The following is an 18,300-nucleotide window of genomic DNA, read 5'->3' as shown; positions in this document are numbered from 1 at the left end:
ACTTCGAGACCGTCCTCCTGTACCTAGATGATGTGATCGTCTACTCAAAGACTTACGAACAACACTTAATAGACCTGGCAGAAGTGTTCGAAGCCTTATCCAGGTATGGCATGAAAGTCAAGCCATCCAAATGTCACCTTCTCAAGCCAAAGGTACAGTACCTGGGACACATCGTGAGTTCGGAGGGAGTAGCACCAGATCCCGAGAAAATAAGCGCCATAAGGGATTGGCCAAGACCTACCAGCGCAAAAGAAGTGAGACAATTCCTGGGATTGGTGGGTTACTATCGCAGATTTATAAAAGGATTTACCAAGTTGGCAGCACCCTTGCAAGACACCTTGGTAGGGCAGACGAAGAAACCTTCAAACCGAAACCCTCCTTTTCAGTGGAACGACGAAAGGGAAGACTCCTTTGAACAACTAAAGAAGGCACTAACCGGAGAAGAGGTTCTGGCATACCCAGATTACCATAAACCTTTCATCCTCTACACCGATGCCAGTAATGTGGGACTAGGAGCGGTGCTGTCACAAAAGCAAGAAGGTCGGGAGAAAGTCATCGCCTTTGCAAGTAGAAAGCTCCGGCCTACTGAAAGAAATTCAGAAAATTACAGCTCCTTCAAATTGGAACTACTGGCAGTAGTTTGGGCTGTGACGGAGCGTTTCAAACACTATCTGGCCGCTGCAGAATTTATTGTCTATACTGACAACAATCCGTTGACCCACCTGGACACAGCCAAATTAGGTGCGTTAGAACAGCGATGGATAGCCCGGTTATCTAATTACAACTTCAAGATCAAGTATCGAGCAGGTCGCAAGAATGGAAATGCCGATGCCCTATCCCGGATGCCACACTTGAGAGATGTAGAAGAGGAAACGGGGGAGCTTGAAGAAATTGAACTACCAGCCTTCCATCGTCCCAAGGCAAAACATCATCAGTCAAGTACCTATCAGAAACAACAAGAGGTGAATTTTAATCCGTTAGCACACCATAGATGGGCTGACACCCAAGACAGCAATCCGGCTGTGAAGTTGGTGAAGGAACTGTTGACTGAGCAAAGTGCATATCCCTATGAGGATGCCCCAGAAGAGACGCATCAACTCTGGAAAGAGAGAGGCAAAATGTTCCTGTATCAAGGGAAGCTCTGTAGAAGATACACCAATCCGAAAACACATGAATTGGTTTGGCAGATTATTGTGCCTAAATAAGATGTGAAGATGGTCCTCGAAGCTTACCATAATGGTGCTGGTCACTTCGGTTGGAAAAAGTTAGAAGTACTTCTAAGAGAAAGATTTTATTGGGTCGGGATGAGAAAATCAATCGAACAGTGGTGCAGAAATTGTGGCCCGTGTAACCTCAGAAGAAACGATCAAAAGAACCAAAGAGCACCACTGCAGCCCATAATCACCAAACAACCACTTGAACTTGTAGCCATGGACCACGTGAAGTTGACACCAAGCCAATCCGGCTATGTCTATGCCTTGACCATCGTGGACCATTATTCACGTTTCTTGGTAGTAGTACCCGTAAAAGATCTGACAGCAAAAACAGCAGCCAAAGCGTTCCAAACGTACTTTTGTAGACCCCATGGATATCCGGAACAGGTTCTCACCGACCAAGGTACAGCCTTTGAATCAGAGATCTTCAGAGAATTCTGTAATATGTATGGTTGCAAAAAGATCCGGACGACGGCCTATCATCCACAAACAAACGGCTTATGCGAGAAGATGAACCATATTGTAATAGACCTACTAAAGACTTTACCTGAGACAGAAAGGAATCAATGGCCAGAGAAATTGCCTGACTTGGTGGATCTGTATAATCATGTCCCGGTGAGCTCCACCAACTGCACCCCAGCTTACCTTATGCGTGCAAGACCCGGCCAATTACCAATCGATCTAGAAATGGGAATTCTGAAACCAGACGCAGAAGTTCAAGACTCCAATTGGGATATCATACGGCAAAAGCAGTATCGCCAAGTGCAAGAGAGTGTGGAAAGAAGCCTTCAGCAAACTAGAGAAAGACAAGAGCGAACTTTCAACCAGAATGCTCTAGCGACCCCATTAAGACCGGGTGACCAAGTGCTCAAGAGAAATCGTCGAACCAATAAACTGGACAATCAGTGGGAAGCCGTACCCTACACAGTTTTACCAACAAGAGTGGATAATCCTAAAATGTGTCTCATTAGCAAAAACGGAGGCTTAACATCTGTACTAGTGTCAAGAGACAATCTTAAATTATGTCCGGAAGCATTGAAAGAGCCAGACGTTGTCCAGCCAGAACCAGAAGTTATTCAACCCATACAGGTTCAACCAGTAAAGGAAAAAGAAGAGGAAGTGTATCACACCTGTATAGGAGACTTTCCCAAAACCCTACTAACATACCATGGTGCAGTAGTGGTTCCCATGGTGGCCTTTTACCCAACACCGAACCCAATACCAGAAGTCCCAAGACAGGAAGAGGCTGACCCCGTACTACAGGAGGTTCCAGGCCAGGAAGAACAGATTCCTGGTCAGAGTAATCCCATTCACGGTGGACTTGCCAACTCCATAGTCGTGGAATTATCTTTAGCAGAGCGGGCAGATACTACATCTGCAGTAGACAGTAGTACACCACATGAAGAGACACCGCTATTACGTAGATCACAGCGTAGTACCCAGGGTCAATTACCGGCCAGGTATGCAGATTACCAACTATAAAGCTCATAATGTGAATTGTATATATGTTATGCCGTATATAGTTAAACAGAAAATGTAGTATAGTCATTGCTATCAGTCTGCAACGTTTAAGCCCAGTGCCTACAGAGACTTGTCTGTATGAACTTATTGCATATTCATGAACTTTTTATCAGCCCGGAGGCACTAAATCAAAGCTCCGGAAAGACTGCTTTTTGACCTTTGCTTTTTGCTCTTTTTGAACTTTCTTTAGACTTTATATTGATAACTCCGTTGGAAAAATGGAACTAAATTCCTGGACACTAAGTACAGTGCCGTTCCTAACACCTTCAAGGATAGAACTGTATTAATGGACGCTATTTGAAGTGACTTTTTACAGAACTCTATTTTTGTTTCCTTGAGTGGTTTTTGTAACTTTTCATTTTTAAGACTCTGTACATATTAATTGTTATTTCAAAATGTTATTGTCCCACAGTCCCGGAGTACTGTTCTTAACTAAGGGGGAATGTGGCACCCCTAGGGGTATTTGCCACAAAAATAGTTACTGACAGTAAGTACAAATACTAAAATAGCAAGACTGCACTACCACCTCCGGCCAGAAGGGGGAGCTCCAGAGACTCCCCTTGATCCATTCTGGTCTGAGAGAAGAAATGGCAGTTGGGCCAAGGAGCTGATAGTGAGAGGTCATACAGTTAAATCTCTAACAGCCCTGTGACTGTTACCAGGCCTAAATCACCGGCCTGAGGAGAAGAGGGATAGAGAAAAAGGACATTGTGAGAACCGGGTAGCATTAATCACTACCCAGAACAGGCGCAAAGACGGATACCGGATCCGTGGCTGTATTCATTATATATAATACAGCAACCGGAAAAACGTGAGGTGATATCAGCTTCACTAGGGTCGGATGCAGCAACAGACACAGAGTTCAGCGGTACTCCTGGAGGGGGTAAGCCGATAAAAGGACTCGGGTTGCCCGTCGAACCAGGACCCGGAGGGGACAGATTGGGCCGGCAGCCAGTTCACATACAGCAGCAGGGCCACACAGAAATTGCGCACAATAAGAGGCGAAGACCCCGGCAGGGTCAAAGTAACTCAGAGTTCCCATACAGACTCCGGTGACAGGACTGGTTGTAAATCCTTTTATGTTAAAGTAAACTGGTTAAACGTTTCAGTGCCTCAGTCTTTCATTTGGACAATAGCCATCTATCCAGGATCGAGATCGTCACCGCTGGGAGAACCTGCTGCTGATCAAGTAAGTGCCTGTCCCCTCATGATACCCCTTACACTGTGCATTGCCTGAGGCCACAGCACCGGGTCAAGCCACCCGTGACATCCCCCTCAAGAGACAGACTCCATTGGTCCGGTGCTGGGTATCCCGGTCTCCTGGGCGTCACATATGCAAAGGAAGAGAACAAAGAAACCGAACAAATGTCCAAATAAATTAAATAGATTTATTAGAAATAAATATAAATATACCAAATGGTAGAGGGGAAGGAAAACCAAAGAGGAGGCACAATACCAAGAAGACGGGGGCAGAAAAATAAATATATATAATCACATTGTAATCATCAGTACATGATATAACAATCTGTTCATAAGATATATATGATAAATTGTAATTTTGGTTTTCTTACTTTTTGTGCAATTTTTTGTATACAATAATTTTCAGTGCTGTAGGGCTTCTTATGAACAGATTGTTATATCATGTATATTCATGTATATATCATTTGTTCGGTTTCTTTGTTCTCTTCCTTTGCATGTCTATCTTGTGTCTCATTACACTTTTCTCACCCATCTGGTCCCCTCACACTATTCACCTCAATAACTTCTTCACTCATTTCCCCTCCAATCCCTCCCACTTCTCATACTGTGTCCTCTCCACTTTCTCTTCCTCATTCCTCACCAATCCATCTCTTTCTCCTCATATTGTGTCCATACCAATGCCCCCTTTCCCTAAACTATGTCTGCACAACTCCACATTACTCATTCTGCATCCCCTGTTGTGAATTCTGTTGTCAAGCTCCCTCCTGTGGTCGTGAATGGTACTTCGGCTGGTTCTGTCCATGGGCTTCCTCTGGTGGTTGTGAGTGGGGCTGCGGCTTCTGAGTTTCCTTCCACAGGTGACGAGATTGATTCGTTGGCTGGCTGCTCAATTTAACTCCACTTAGATCTTTGCGCCATGCCACCTGTCAATGTTCCAGTATTGGTCTTGTTCACTCCTGGATCGTTCTTGTTACCTGTCTTCCCAGCAGAAGCTAAGTTACTGCTTGTTTTTCTGTTTGCTGTTTTTCTGTCCAGCTTGCTATTTTGATTTTTGTCTTGCTTGCTGGAAGCTCTGGGACGCAGAGGGAGCGCCTCCGCACCGTGAGTCGGTGCGGAGGGTCGTTTTGCGCACTCTGCGTGGTCTTTTTGTAGTTTTTTGTGCTGACCGCAAAGTTGCCTTTCCTATCCTCAGTCTGTTCAGTAAGTCGGGCCTCACTTTGCTAAATCTATTTCATCTCTGTGTTTGTAATTTTCATCTTTACTCACAGTCATTATATTTGGGGGGCTGCCTTTTCCTTTGGGGAATTTCTCTGAGGCAAGGTAGGCTTATTTTTCTATCTTCAGGGCTAGCTAGTTTCTTAGGCTGTGACGAGTTGCATAAGGAGCGTTAGGAGCAATCCACGGCTATTTCTAGTGTGTGGGATAGGATTAGGGATTGCGGTCAGCAGAGTTTCCATGTCTCAGAGCTCGTCCTATATGATTAATAACTATCAGGTCATTCCGTGTGCTCTTAACCACCAGGTCCATTATTGTCCTAACCACCAGGTCATAACAGTACAGGTGGACCAAAGTACTAATGCATCTCAATAGAGGGATAAGAGAAGTTCTGAGACCATTTTTTTTTCTTTGCAGTGTGTTTTGTCTCTCTTTTCCCCTTTACCTCTGGGTGGTTCAGGACACAGGTGTAGCTATGGACATTCAAGGTCTGTCCTCTTGTATGGATAATCTCACTGCAAGGGTACAAAACATTCAAGATTTTGTGGTTCAGAATCCGATGTTAGAGCCTAGGATTCCTATTCCTGATTTGTTTTTTGGGGATAGATCTAAGTTTCTGAATTTCAAAAATAATTGTAAATTGTTTTTTGCTTTGAGACTTCGCTCCTCAGGTGACCCTGTTCAACAAGCGAAAATCATTATTTCTTTGTTACGTGGCGACCCTCAAGACTGGGCATTTTCCCTTGCGCCAGGAGATCCGGCATTGCGTGATGTTGATGCATTTTTTTCTGGCGCTCGGATTGCTTTATGATGAACCTAATTCAGTGGATCAGGCAGAGAAAATCTTGCTGGCTCTGTATCAGGGTCAGGATGAGGTAGAGATATATTGTCAGAAGTTTAGGAAGTGGTCTGTACTCACTCAGTGGAATGAATGTGCCCTGGCATCAATTTTCAGAAAAGGTCTCTCTGAAGCCCTTAAGGATGTCATGGTGGGATTTCCCATGCCTGCTGGTCTGAATGAGTCTATGTCTTTGGCCATTCAGATCGACCGACGCTTGCGCGAGCGTAAAGCTGTGCACCACTTGACGGTATTATCTGAGCATAGACCTAAGCCTATGCAATGTGATAGGACTTTGACCAGAGCTGAACGGCAAGAACACAGACGTCGGAATGGGCTGTGTTTTTACTGTGGTGATTCCACTCATGCTATCTCCGATTGTCCTAAGCGCATCAAGCGTTTCGCTAGGTCTGCCACCATTGGTACGGTACAGTCGAAATTTCTTTTGTCCGTTACTCTGATTTGCTCTTTGTCATCCTATTCTGTTATGGAATTTGTGGATTCAGGCGCTGACCTGAATTTGATGGACTTGGAGTTTGCTAGGCGCTGTGGATTTTTCTTGGAGCCCTTGCAGCATCCTATTCCATTGAGAGGAATTGATGCTACGCCTTTGGCCAAGAATAAGCCTCAGTACTGGACCCAATTGACCATGTGCATGGCTCCTGCACATCAGGAGGATATTCGTTTTTTGGTGTTGCATAATCTGCATGATGTGATCATTTTGGGGTTGCCATGGCTACAGGTCCATAATCCAGTATTGGATTGGAAATCTATGTCTGTGTCCAGCTTGGGGTTGTCAGGGGGTACATGGTGATGTTCCATTTTTGGCTATTTCGTCATCCACCCCTTCTGAAGTCCCGGAGTTTTTGTCGGATTACCGGGATGTATTTGATGAGCCCAAATCCAGTGCCCTACCTCCTCATAGGGATTGCGATTGTGCTATCAATTTGATTCCTGGTAGTAAGTTTCCTAAGGGCCGACTGTTCAATTAATCTGTGCCAGAGCACGCCGATATGCGGAGTTATGTAAAGGAATCCTTGGAGAAGGGTCATATTCGCCCGTCGTCGTCCACATTGGGAGCAGGGTTCTTTTTTGTGGCCAAGAAGGATGGTTCTTTGAGACCTTGTATTGATTACCGCCTTCTTAATAAGATCACAGTCAAATTTCAGTACCCTTTGCCGCTGCTGTCTGATCTATTTGCTCGGATTAAGGGGCCTAGTTGGTTCACCAAGATAGATCTTCGTGGTGCGTATAATCTTGTGCGTATTAAACAGGGCGATGAATGGAAAACAGCATTTAATACGCCCGAGGGCCATTTTGAGTACCTGGTTATGCCATTCGGGCTTTCCAATGCTCCATCAGTATTTCAGTCCTTTATGCATGACATCTTCCGAGAGTACCTGGATAAATTCCTGATTGTATATTTGGATGATATTTTGGTCTTCTCGGATGATTGGGAGTCTCACGTGAAGCAGGTCAGAATGGTGTTCCAGGTCCTTCGTGCGAATTCTTTGTTTGTGAAGGGGTCAAAGTGTCTCTTTGGAGTTCAGAAGGTTTCATTTTTTCCCCTTCTACTATCGAGATGGACCCTGTTAAAGTCCAGGCCATTTATGATTGGACTCAGCCGACATCTGTGAAGAGTCTGCAAAAGTTCCTGGGCTTTGCTAATTTTTATCGTCGCTTCATCAGTAATTTTTCTAGTGTTGCTAAACCGTTGACTGATTTGACCAAGAAGGGTGCTGATGTGGTCAATTGGTCTTCTGCGGCTGTGGAAGCTTTTCAGGAATTGAAGCGTCGTTTTTCTTCTGCCCCTGTGTTGTGCCAGCCAGATGTTTCGCTCCCGTTTCAGGTAGAGGTTGATGCTTCTGAGATTGGAGCAGGGGCTGTTTTGTCGCAAAGAAGTTCTGATGGCTCGGTGATGAAACCATGTGCCTTCTTTTCTAGAAAGTTTTCGCCTGCTGAGCGCAATTATGATGTTGGCAATCGAGAGTTGCTGGCCATGAAGTGGGCATTCGAGGAGTGGCGTCATTGGCTTGAAGGAGCCAAGCATCGCGTGGTGGTCTTGACAGATCACAAGAATTTGACTTATCTCGAGTCTGCCAAATGGTTGAATCCTAGACAGGCTCGTTGGTCGTTATTTTTCTCCCGTTTTGATTTTGTGGTTTCGTACCTTCCAGGCTCTAAGAATGTGAAGGCTGATGTCCTGTCAAGGAATTTTGTGCCCGACTCTCCGGGTGTTTCTGAGCCGGCGGGTATTCTCAAAGAGGGGGTAATTTTGTCTGCCATTTCCCCTGATTTGCGGCGGGTGCTGCAAAAATTTCAGGCTGATAGACCTGACCGTTGCCCAGCGGAAAAACTGTTTGTCCCTGATAAATGGACTAGTAGAGTTATCTCTGAGGTTCATTGTTCGGTGTTGGCTGGTCATCCTGGAATCTTTGGTAACAGAGATTTGGTGGCTAGATCCTTTTGGTGGCCTTCTTTGTCACGGGATGTGCGTTCTTTTGTGCAGTCCTGTGGGACTTGTGCTCGGGCTAAGCCCTGCTGTTCTCGTGCCAGTGGGTTGCTGTTGCCCTTGCTGGTCCCGAAGAGGCCCTGGACGCATATCTCTATGGATTTTATTTTGGATCTCCCTGCCTCTCAAAAGATGTCGGTCATTTGGGTGGTTTGTGATCGCTTCTCTAAGATGGTCCATTTGGTACCCATGTCTAAATTGCCTTCCTCCTCTGATTTGGTGCTATTGTTTTTCCAGCATGTGGTTCGTTTACATGGCATTCCGGAGAACACCGTTTCGGACAGAGGTTCCCAGTTTGTTTCGAGGTTTTGGCGAGCCTTTTGTGCTAGGATGGGCATTGATTTGTCTTTTTCCTCGGCTTTCCATCCTCAGACAAATGGCCAAACCGAACTAACTAATCAGACTTTGGAAACATATCTGAGATGCTTTGTTTCTGCTGATCAGGATGATTGGGTGTCCTTTTTGCCTTTGGCTGAGTTCGCCCTTAATAATCGGGCCAGCTCGGCTACTTTGGTTTCGCCGTTTTTCTGCAATTCTGGTTTCCATCCTCGTTTCTCTTCAGGGCAGGTTGAGTCTTCGGACTGTCCTGGTGTAGATACTGTGGTGGATAGGTTGCAGCAGATTTGGACTCATGTGGTGGACAATTTGACATTGTCCCAGGAGAAGGCTCAACGTTTCGCTAACCGCTGGCGCTGTGTGGGTCCCCGACTTCGTGTTGGGGATTTGGTTTGGTTGTCGTCTCGTTATGTTCCTATGAAGGTTTCCTCTCCTAAGTTTAAGCCTCGTTTCATTGGTCCGTACAAGATTTCTGAGGTTCTCAATCCTGTGTCGTTTCGTTTGACCCTTCTAGCCTCTTTTGCCATCCATAATGTGTTCCATAGGTCGTTGTTGCGGAGATACGTGGCGCCTGTGGTTCCATCCGTTGATCCTCCTGCCCCGGTGTTGGTTGAGGGGGAGTTGGAGTATGTGGTGGAGAAGATTTTGGATTCTCATATTTCGAGACGGAAACTCCAGTACCTGGTCAAGTGGAAGGGTTATGGTCAGGAAGATAATTCCTGGGTCTTTGCCTCCGATGTTCATGCTGCCGATCAGGTTCGTGCCTTTAATTTGGCTCGTCCTGGTCGGCCTGGGGGCTCTGGTGAGGGTTCGGTGACCCCTCCTCAAGGGGGGGTACTGTTGTGAATTCTGTTGTCAAGCTCCCTCCTGTGGTCGTGAATGGTACTTCGGCTGGTTCTGTCCATGGGCTTCCTCTGGTGGTTGTGAGTGGGGCTGCGGCTTCTGAGTTTCCTTCCACAGGTGACGAGGTTGATTCGTTGGCTGGCTGCTCTATTTAACTCCACTTAGATCTTTGCTCCATGCCACCTGTCAATGTTCCAGTATTGGTCTTGTTCACTCCTGGATCGTTCTTGTTACCTGTCTTCCCAGAAGAAGCTAAGTTACTGCTTGTTTTTCTGTTTGCTGTTTTTCTGTCCATCTTGCTATTTTGATTTTTGTCTTGCTTGCTGGAAGCTCTGGGACGCAGAGGAAGCGCCTCCGCACCGTTAGTCGGTGCGGAGGGTCTTTTTGCACCCTCTGCGTGGTCTTTTTGTAGTTTTTTGTGCTGACCGCAAAGTTGCCTTTCCTATCCTCAGTCTGTTCAGTAAGTCGGGCCTCACTTTGCTAAATCTATTTCATCTCTGTGTTTGAAATTTTTATCTTTACTCACAGTCATTATATGTGGGGGGCTGCCTTTTCCTTTGGGGAATTTCTCTGAGGCAAGGTAGGCTTATTTTTCTATCTTCAGGGCTAGCTAGTTTCTTAGGCTGTGTCGAGTTGCATAGAGAGCGTTAGGAGCAATCCACGGCTATTTCTAGTGTGTGTGATAGGATTAGGGATTGCGGTCAGCAGAGTTTCCATGTCTCAGAGCTCGTCCTATATGATTAATAACTATCAGGTCATTCCGTGTGGTCTTAATCACCAGGTCCATTATTGTCCTAACCACCAGGTCATAACAATCCCCCAACTCTATTTCTACTTTTCAATGGCACCATCCATTTTATGATAAGGTTTACTTGAATATGGGAAAAAGAAGTTCAAATGAAATGAAAATTTTGAAGAAAAAGAAAAGCTTTCCAGGTCAGTATGATGATGTCCAACTTGCGTGAGCCCATCAACCATCGTCAAGGTAGTCACATTAAAAAACTGATGGGTACCTGACCTCCCTGTCCAAATGTGAACACGCACCGAAGGCTAATGTCTGCATGCTTGGGTGAATATGGACACCTCTCAAGCAAAGCCTACATATGGGTTGGCCGGAACCAAGTGTGAATAGTAGTGTTGAGCGACTTTTAGTTGTTTAGGGTCGAGTCGGGTTTCGCGAAACCCGACTATCTCAAAAGTCGAGTCGAGTGGAATCGACCGATTATCGTGAAAAGTCGGGGATCGACCGAAACACGAAACCCAATGCAAGTCAATGGGGGAGCATAGTCGGCAGTGAGTGGAGGCCAGGAAAACATGTACAGTGCCCATTTTAATGGCAAAAACATCCATTCTTGTTACTGAAGCTTGTCAATCTTAATTTACCTTATAATAATAGTAAGGCATTGGAAATTTGGGGTTATTTGGCTAAAGTTGTGGGGGGGTAGGGCTGGTTCAAGTATTTAGTGGGCCCAGGAAATCTGGACCATGTCACGGCAGTGGAGCAGGGAGAGGTAAGTATTTCAACTTTGCAAGTGCTGTGATCCTGAGCAAGCAGGGGGGCCCACTCGTTGGCATTGGCACTAGCACAGGGCCCCTCAAAGTACGGCGGTGTGTTTGCACGGCGGGGGCGCCTCCCACCGGCAGCGACACTTTTGCGCAATATGAGGGGCCCTGTGCCAGTGACGTCGCCAACGAGTATTCCTCCCCCCACCTGATGAAGGAACCTGCACTTTCATCTGCACCTTCCTCTTTGTTCCCGTGTAAGGTGGTATGGTATGCGGGAAGAGGAACCTGACTTTCAGCAGGGTCACAATCTTGCTGTGTAGCGTGCACGGGGAATGTTGCGTTGTGGGTCAATGTACCAGCAGACTCATCTATCACTGGCTGGGCAATGGGCAGGATGAGGAGGAAACACAGATATAGGCCCAAATAATAAAGTGGGCTAAATGCAGTTCAAAATTGGTAACAGGACTAACCAGGGGTCATTGCTTTGTTCAGTGGAGGAAAACTGTAATGAGAGGCTGACACAGAGAGTAGGCCCAAATCAGTAAGTAGTCTAAATGCAGTTCAAAATTGTCAACAGTAGTAAACAGGCGGCACAGCTTTGTTCAGTGGAGGAGAACAGCAAGGAGCGGCAGACACCGATAGTAGGCCCCAACCCAACTAGTAGGCCAAATGCAGTCTAGCATTAACAACTATTTAACGAGAGCCTGAAACCAGGAGAACAGCAAGGAGCGGCAGACACTGTTAGTAGGCCCCAACCCAACTAGTAGGCCAAATGCAGTTGTTCCATTTAACAACTATTTAACAAGAGCCTGAAGATAGAAGCTCAGGAAAGGCAACCTGGAGAACACCTTGGAGCGGAAGACACCGTCTCTACAACCCAGACCCAACTTGTAGGCCTAATGCAGTGTTGTTTCAACAACTACTTAATGAGAGCTAGAAGATAGAAGCTATGGAGAGGCAACCTGGAGAACACCTTGGAGCGGCAGACACCGTTAGTAGGCCCTACTGAAGTAGTAGCCCCAATGCAGTTTTCAAATAGGCTGAAAACCAGACTATTGACGCTCAGCTTTTTTCAGAGGAGGACAGCTGTATTGAGTGGCGCAGACAGACACAGGTAGTAGGCCTTAAACAAAAAAGTTGGCTCAATGCAGTTTAAAAAAGGTTACAAGGGTACACAGGCAGCATTGCTCTGGTCAGTGGAAGACAATTTCAATTATGGACCACAGACAGACTTAGTACGCCTACAATTAAAAAAAGGATGCTCTATGCAATTTAAAATAGATTCCAGGGGTACATGGACAGCATTGGTCTGGTCAGTGGAGGACTATTGGAAGGAGGGACCGCAGACAGGCTTAGTAGGCCTAACATAACAAAAGTAGGCTATATGCACTTTAAAATAGATTCCAGGGGTACACGGGCAGCAGTGGTGTGGTCAGTGGACGACTATTGGAAGGAGGGACTGCAGACAGGCTTAGTAGGCCTAACATAACAAAAGTAGGCTGTAGGCACATTAAAAAAGGTTCCAGGGGTACACGGGCAGCAGTGGTGTGGTCAGTGGAGGACTAGTGGAAGGAGGGACCGCAGACAGGCTTTGTAGGCCTAAAATAACAAAAGTAGGCTGTAGGCACTTTAAAATAGGTTCCAGGGGTACACGGGCAGCAGTGGTCTGGTCAGTGGAGGACTATTGGAAGGAGGAACCGCAGACAGGCTTAGTAGGCCTAACATAACAAAAGTAGGCTGTAGGCACTTTAAAATAGGTTCCAGGGGTACACGGGCAGCAGTGGTCTGGTCAGTGGAGGACTATTGGAAGGAGGGACCGCAGACAGGCTTAGTAGGCCTAACATAACAAAAGTAGGCTGTAGGCACTTTAAAATAGGTTCCAGGGGTACACGGGCAGCAGTGGTGTAGTCAGTGGAGGACTATTGGAAGGAGGGACCGCAGACAGGCTTAGTAGGCCTAACATAACAAAAGTAGGCTGTAGTCACTTTAAAATAGGTTCCAGGGGTACACGGGCAGCAGTGGTCTAGTCAGTGGAGGACTATTGGAAAGAGGGACCGCAGACAGGCTTAGTAGGCCTAACATAGCAAAAGTAGGCTGTAGGCATTTTAAAATAGGTTCCAGGGGTACACGGGCAGCAGTGGTCTGGTCAGTGGAGGACTATTGGAAGGAGGGACCGCAGACAGGCTAAGTAGGCCTAACATAACAAAAGTAGGCTGTAGTCACTTTAAAATAGGTTCCAGGGGTACACGGGCAGCAGTGGTGTGGTCAGTGGAGGACTATTGGAAGGAGGGACCGCAGTCAGGCTTTGTAGGCCTAACATAACAAAAGTAGGCTGTAGGCACTTTAAAATAGGTTCCAGGGGTACACGGGCAGCAGTGGTGTGGTCAGTGGAGGACTATTGGAAGGAGGGACCGCAGACAGGCTTAGTAGGCTGTTATGATCAGGCAATTCAGTACCACAATGGACATAGAAGTCAGAGCACATACAGTGACCTGACAATAACCCAAAAATATAGAACGAGCTCTGAGACGTGGGAACTCTGCTGACCGCAATCCCTAATCCTCTCCAACCACACTAGAGGCAGCCGTGGATTGCGCCTAACGCTCCCTATGCAACTCGGCACAGCCTGAGAAACTAGCTAGCCTGAAGATAGAAAATAAGCCTACCTTGCCTCAGAGAAATACCCCAAAGGAAAAGGCAGCCCCCCACATATAATGACTGTGAGTTAAGATGAAAAGACAAACGTAGAGATGAAATAGATTTAGCAAAGTGAGGCCCGACTTTCTGAACAGAGCGAGGATAGGAAAGGTGACTTTGCGGTCAACACAAAACCCTACAAACAACCACGCAAAGGGGGCAAAAAGACCCTCCGTACCGACTAACGGCACGGAGGTACACCCTCTGCGTCCCAGAGCTTCCAGCAAGCAAGAAAAACCAAATAAACAAGCTGGACAGAAAAAACAGCAAACAAAAATAACACAAGAGCAACTTAGCTATGCAGAGCAGCAGGCCACAGGAACGATCCAGGAGGAAGCAAGTTCAATACTAGAACATTGACTGGAGGCCAGGATCAAAGCACTAGGTGGAGTTAAATAGAGCAGCACCTAACGACTCCACCACATCACCTGAGGAAGGAAACTCAGAAGCCGCAGTACCACTTTCCTCCACCAACGGAAGCTCATAGAGAGAATCAGCCGAAGTACCACTTGTGACCACAGGAGGGAGCTCTGCCACAGAATTCACAACAGTAGGCCTAACATAACAAATGTAGGCTGTAGGCACTTTAAAATAGGTTCCAGGGGTACACGGGCAGCAGTGGTGTGGTCAGTGGAGGACTATTGGAAGGAGGGACCGCAGACAGGCTTTATAGGCCTAACATAACAAAAGTAGGCTGTAGGCACTTTAAAATAGGTTCCAGGGGTACACGGGCAGCAGTGGTGTGGTCAGTGGAGGACTATTGGAAGGAGGGACCGCAGACAGGCTTAGTAGGCATAACATAACAAAAGTAGGCTCTATGCACTTGGAATTATCTTGCAGGGGTACACAGGCAGCATTGGTGTTGTCAGCGGAGGCCGATTGTAATGAGTGTCTGACAGTTAGTACTCCCAAAAAATAAATAGATGTTAATGTCTCGCTATACAACAAAACCAAAAAACAAAAGGGTGGCATACTTAGGTACAGGGGTGGGCTCCTCTGCTGAGTTTCAGACCTAGTAATTTGGCGCAAAGTATTTACTGGTGTAAATATAGGACACTGCCCCTGACTATTTTAAGTAGCATCATACATGTCAACACATTGGTATTGTCAGTGCCAGGCATTGAAGGATGTCAGTGCATAGACTAAACATTGGTGGAGCTGGGAGAGATAATTTTGCAAATCGTAGAGCACTGTTTGAGCTGGGGGGGGAACTGTCTTGTGGCCGGCGGTACAGGCCCAGGGCCCCTCATGTTACAACGGTGTGTCTGACGTTGGTTGCGCACCACCACCGCCAGAGACACTTTATTGTACTATGAGGGACCCAGTGGCAGTGCCGTCTACCAAAAGCGTGCACACCCACCTCTTCAGACAAACGGCACTCTCAGGGGTGCTTGCGCCAAGTGGCGAGACCACGGCCCCGTGGGGGGAGTTTGGCCATTTAGGGAGGTGTAAACATGTCGTATGCTGGACAAAAAGCTGCTGCAAATTACGAGATTGGAAAACTCAGTCAGAGCAGTCCACAAGCAAGACCTTTTCATTGGAAAGCTAGGTGTCAGCCTGGAAAGGTGGGGCAAAATAATTCGAAATCCAGTAGTGGTTCATTTTAATGAAGGTTAGATCATCAACATTTTGGGTAGCCAGACGAGTCCTTTTTCGGTTAATATTGAACCAGCAGCACTGTGCATACTCTTTCTGATAGCACACTAGCTGCTAGGCAAGCAAGCTCCTGCAATGCATATTCTGCCAATTCTGGCCAGGTGTCTAATTTGGATGCCCAGTAATCAAATAGGAATGACGGTTGAGGGAGAACATCGATAAGATATGAAAAATAGTTAGTAACCATACTGGACAAATGTTGTCTCCTGTCACTTTGAATTGATGCTGCAGTACCTGTCCTGTCTGCAGTCATAGCAAAATCACTCCACAACCTGGTCAGAAAACCCCTCTGTCCAACGCCACTTCTGATTTGTGCACCTCTAACACCTCTGGTCTGCTGCCCCCTGCAGCTCGTGTGAGAACGATCACCGGCGCTGTGTGCTGGGAATGCCTGAATCAAACGGTCAACAAGAGTTGATTGTTTGGTTGCTAATATTTGTTCCAGGTTCTCATGTGGCATAATATTTTGCAATTTGCCTTTATAGCGAGGATCAAGGAGGCAGGCCAACCAGTAATCGTCATCTGTCATCATTTTAATAATGCGTGGGTCCCTTTTGAGGATACGTAAGGCATAATCCGCCATGTGGGCCAAAGCTCCAGTTGTCAAATCTGCGGTTGTGCTGGGTTGAGGGGCAGTTACAGGCAAATCTACGTCACTTGTGTCCCTCAAAAAACCAGAACCCAGCCTTGCCACGCCACCAATTTCTAGTGGCCCCGGAGAAGCTTCCTCATTAAAAAAATACTCATCCCCATCATCCTCCTCGTCCTCCTCCTCCAGTTGGCCCGCTACCTCGTCCTGTACACTGCCCTGACCAGACAATGGCTGGCTGTTATCAAGGCTTTCCTCTTCCTCTGCTGCAGACGCCTGCTCCTTTATGTACGTCAAACTTTGCATCAGCAGACGCATTAGGGGGATGCTCATGCTTATTATGGCGTTGTCTGCACTAACCAGCCGTGTGCATTCCTCAAAACACTGAAGGACTTGACACATGTCTTGTACCTTCGACCACTGCACACCTGACAACTCCATGTCTGCCATCCTACTGCCTGCCCGTGTATGTGTATCCTCCCACAAATACATAACAGCACGCCTCTGTTCGCACAGTCTCTGAAGCATGTGCAGTGTTGAGTTCCACCTTGTTGCAACGTCGATGATTAGGCGATGCTGGGGAAGGTTCAAAGACCGCTGATAGGTCTGCATACGGCTGGAGTGTACGGGCGAACGGCGGATATGTGAGCAAAGTCCACGCACTTTGAGGAGCAGGTCGGATAACCCCAGATAACTTTTCAGGAAGCACTGCACCACCAGGTTTAAGGTGTGAGCCAGGCAAGGAATGTGTTTCAGTTGGGAAAGGGCGATGGCAGCCATGAAATTCCATCCGTTATCACTCACTACCTTGCCTGCCTCAAGATATACAGTGCCCAGCCACGACTGCGTTTCTTTCTGCAAGAACTCTGACAGAACTTCCACGGTGTGTCTGTTGTCGCCCAAACACTTCATAGCCAATACAGCCTGCTGACGCTTGCCAGTAGCTGCCCCATAATGGGACACCTGGTGTGCAACAGTGGCAGCTGCGGATGGAGTGGTTGTGCGACTGTGGTCTGTGGACAAGCTTTCGCTCCTGCAGGAGGACGAGGAGGAGGAGGAGGGGGGGCGAACGGCTACAGCCAACTGTTCCCTAGACCGTGGGCTAGGCAGAACTGTCCCAATATTGCTGTCCCATGTGGACCCTGCATCCACCACATTCACCCAGTGTGCCATGATGGACACGTAACGTCCCTGGCCATGCCTACTGGTCCATGTATCTGTTGTCAGGTGCACCTTTGTACTCACAGATTGCCTGAGTGCATGGACGATGCGCTCTTTAACATGCTGGTGGAGGGCTGGGATGGCTTTTCTCGACAAGAAGTGTTGACTGGGTAGCTCGTAGCGTGGTACAGCATAGTCCATCAGGGCTTTGAAAGCTTCGCTTTCAACTAACCGGTAGGGCATCATCTCTAACGAGATTAGTCTAGCTATGTGGGCGTTCAAACCCTGTGTACGCGGATGCGAGGATGAGTACTTCCTTTTTCTAACGAGAGTCTCATGTAGGGTAAGCTGGACTGGAGAGCTGGAGATCGTGGAACTAGCGGGGGTGCCGGTGGACATGGCAGACTGAGAGACGGTTGGAGACAGTATTCTTGCCAGTGCCCTACATGCAGTGTTTCCTACTACGAAACTGGTGATTCCCTGACCCTGACTGCTTTGGCCTGGCAACGAAACCTGCACAGATACTGCAGGTGGTGCGGAAAATGGTGGCCTTACAGTGACGGAAGGGATGTAGCGTTGCTGACTAGCTTCATTGGCCGAGGGTTCTACAACCTTAAGGGACATTTGGTAGTTAGTCCAGGCTTGCAAATGCATGGTGGTTAAATGTCTATGCATGCAACTTGTATTTAGACTTTTCAGATTCTGACCTCTGCTTAAGGTAGTTGAACATTTTTGACAGATGACTTTGCGCTGATCAATTGGATGTTGTTTAAAAAAATGCCAGACTGCACTCTTTCTAGCATCGGATACCTTTTCAGGCATTGCAGACTGAGCTTCTTTAACCGGATGGCCACGCTGTCCTCCAACTGGTTTTGGCTTTGCCACGCGTTTTGGGCCAGATACGGGCCCGGCAGATGGAACCTGTTGCGATGTTGATGCCTGCTGCGGCCCCTCCTCCTCCGCTTCAGAACTACTGCCGCCTGCCCCCTGTTCCCCCAATGGCTGCCAATCA

Source organism: Ranitomeya imitator, chromosome 5 (genome assembly GCF_032444005.1).
Source record: "Ranitomeya imitator isolate aRanImi1 chromosome 5, aRanImi1.pri, whole genome shotgun sequence".
Classification (NCBI taxonomy): domain Eukaryota; kingdom Metazoa; phylum Chordata; class Amphibia; order Anura; family Dendrobatidae; genus Ranitomeya; species Ranitomeya imitator.
The sequence above is the reverse complement of the archived record's forward strand: the minus strand, read 5'-3'. Positions refer to the sequence as shown.